The 2,864-nt window shown below is 38.7% G+C and overlaps 1 long non-coding RNA gene across 1 annotated transcript; it reads left to right on the top strand.

Moving 5' to 3' along the window:
• The first annotated feature begins 221 nt into the window (after positions 1–221).
• LOC147654769 (uncharacterized) lies at positions 222–2,479 on the top strand. Its single transcript, XR_015283090.1, has 2 exons — positions 222–467; positions 2,255–2,479. It is a non-coding gene; the product is annotated as an uncharacterized LOC147654769 (long non-coding RNA).
• Positions 2,480–2,864: the final 385 nt, after the last annotated feature.

Raw genomic sequence — 2,864 nt, 5'->3', positions numbered from 1 at the left:
CAGATCTGTCATGATCTCACAGAAAAGCAATGCACCCACTAGGCCTGGGAGGTCTGCTCCTTCAGGGAATAGGAAACATGGTCCAAAAATTTTTCTTCCACCTTTAGCAAGTGCCTGTTAAACCATCTGATCAGCCTATGATGACTTTCTCTTTACCAGAAGATTTGAAATGGCAGGCTGGGTTACTATAGTAAATGTGTCATTTCCTTTCCTTTCCAAAGGGTGAAACAGCTGAGGTATGTGTCATCCTGCATGGAGACAGATAGTACTGGCTTCCCGAAGAGCTTTGGCTTATTATTCAAGTCAAACATCTGCAGGACTGGGATTTGCTTGCCTCTCCTTTAGCAGTTAGCAGGGAGGTGGTGTGTAACTACCGGCATCTCAGCACCCATTTGGTACCTCCGCTGGCACTGAACACCTCTGCAGGACACTCTTACACAGACACCTTCAGCTAAAATGTGTTCATTGTGAGTAAGATGAAAGTCCCTTCCCTTTGGAGGTGCCTGAGAATGCAGGAGCCAAATTAAACTTGATGTATGATAATTAGGCAACCAAGGTCACATCAGATAATCCTGTCTCAAGTACTGAAGTGCTCTTGTGGCATTTTGCTTTTCAGCCCCTGGAGTATTCTCACAGTATAATGAGCTGGAATTTCAAAACATGGCATTTTATGCATACCATCTTCTCTGTGGGTGTGAGTGCTGCATGTCTGGACTGTTTTTCTGTCACCAGGAAATGCCCCTCTTCATATATATGTACATTTAGTGCTGCTCACATACAACTCAGGAGTAAAAAGTTTCTCTGCACATCTTTCCTTTTGTCCTGGCATCTGTTAAAAAATGACAAATGTATAACAACAATTTGATAAAAACAATGAATTCTTCAATAACTAGTTAAAACATATCAAAGACCAGCTTGGTCTTTTACTATCTCCAGATTTTATCCTTTATGTATTTTTCTTTTTATGTGAGTAAGGTTTTCATTAGTTCAGAATTTATCTCCTTGAATTTTCATTTTGGAAGGAAGAAAGGAGTCAGTGAATCATAAATACTTGTTACAGCTTTTATTTTACTACTGTGCTTATGAATGTTTGATATTTGAAGTGGGTTTATTTTCTTTGACAAAAAACCCCTTCCTGTGCTGTGGTGTGTGCTCATTGTGCAATCAAGTGCATATCAGTAACTTCATTTGTATATGACTGAGAAAGCTCACGTAAATTAGCATGCATAATGAGCTTCGAAACAATCAAAAAGTCTGAGCTCGATGATCAGTGAGAAACCACATAACCAGATGTAGGAGGAATATTATGTGTAATGTATTTCAATTTCAGACACATTTAATGTGTGCCTAGCTATTACACTTTTAAAACAGAAAATATAGTCTCTGCTGTCTCTGTAACACATTTTTCAGTTTTACTCTGTTGCTGATGACCAAGAGATCTTTTTGGTTCCTGCTGCTGAGGAATAATTTCCCTCTCCTCCATATCAGACCATTTAACTTCCCTGAATGATGGCAGGCCCTTCAGAACATTGGGTTTCTATAACAGGTAGTTCTGAGTTAAATCACTTCTACCAGGGCTCCGTTGGGAAACTGTCAAGCCCGGTGCACACACTTCCTACAGCACCAAGTAAGAGCAGGTGCTCTTGTAAGGGTAATGACTTGCTGAGACTCATTGCTTTGAGAAGTTTTTCCTAAGCTTAGAGGGAATAAAAAACTTCAGAGCCTCAGCAGGAAAATATTCTGTATCTTGCAGGACTGAGCTACAATAGTATTTAATTTAAAAACTGTTGGAAATGTTGTCCCTCTCATCCCTAATCAAGTAGTATCTAGTTTAGATCTTTGGAGTAAGTAAAATTCCATCTCTGGACATGATTCTATTTGTGTCTGACAAACCTAACCTTAAAATGATAGTAGGATTTACCACAATCCTTGGCTTGTATTTTATAAAGTTTAACTTTTTAATGGGAAAGGCTATTGAAAGAACCACGATTTTGAGTTACTTGTAACTTTTCATTACTATGCCTTTTCCTCCCTGACTACTGCATCCTCATAAATCTCCACCTGCCACGGTCTCCATTCTTAAAGCCTGTTTGTTGTAATGTTGAGGGGGTTGTAAACATGGGAGGATGAAAAATTGAGAAAGTCCTGAAATACAAAGTTCCCCTGGAGGGAAAACAAGTTTACAAAATCGACATATTTTTATGTGCAGTTTCTGACACCTTACCTGATAAACTTACTCTTCTTGAGATTGCAGGGACTGAACTTCAAGAATACAGAATATTATTACAGCTTCCAGAATCCACAGGATCTCAGCAGAATATCCCAACTGTTAGCCATTCACAGAGAAGTGGTCTTTCTACAGTTTGATGCAGTAGTCAGGTATCAATTATGGTAGGAATTACAACTTATTTGGGATGGGACTGGCACCTTTTTTGATAAAGAGGTGCTTTTTTCAGTTGTTCACAAAGAAAGAAGAAAATGTAGGAAAGATGAATTTAAATTTTGTCCATGGTGTCTGTTCCAAGATCATGATATGTGCCCTGTAAGCACAGACATTTACAAGTTAATATTTTTGTTTCTCTTGTCCAATTTTATAATCTCCTCTGTCAAAGTATGCTTAATAAGCAGGTAGAGAACTTACCTACTTCAAAATAAGAGGCTACATAAAAAGGAGCATACTTGCCCAAAAAAAAATCAGAAGGCTAGGCTGGGGGAATTCAGTCCTTGCAGATGGTGAGGACACCCTTTGGGGACATAATGGAAGCATTCAAGAAATGCATACCATATGTGAAGAAAGCCTTATAAAAGGGTGACAGGATGCTGGCATTGCTAAACAGCAGGATTTAAACAGATTATTAAAGCAA

The sequence above is a fragment of the Cyanistes caeruleus genome, chromosome 2 (genome assembly GCF_971803275.1).
Source record: "Cyanistes caeruleus chromosome 2, bCyaCae1.hap1.1, whole genome shotgun sequence".
In the NCBI taxonomy this organism is placed as follows: domain Eukaryota; kingdom Metazoa; phylum Chordata; class Aves; order Passeriformes; family Paridae; genus Cyanistes; species Cyanistes caeruleus.
Note: the sequence above shows the minus strand (reverse complement) of the source record. Positions and strands in the feature narration are given on the sequence as shown.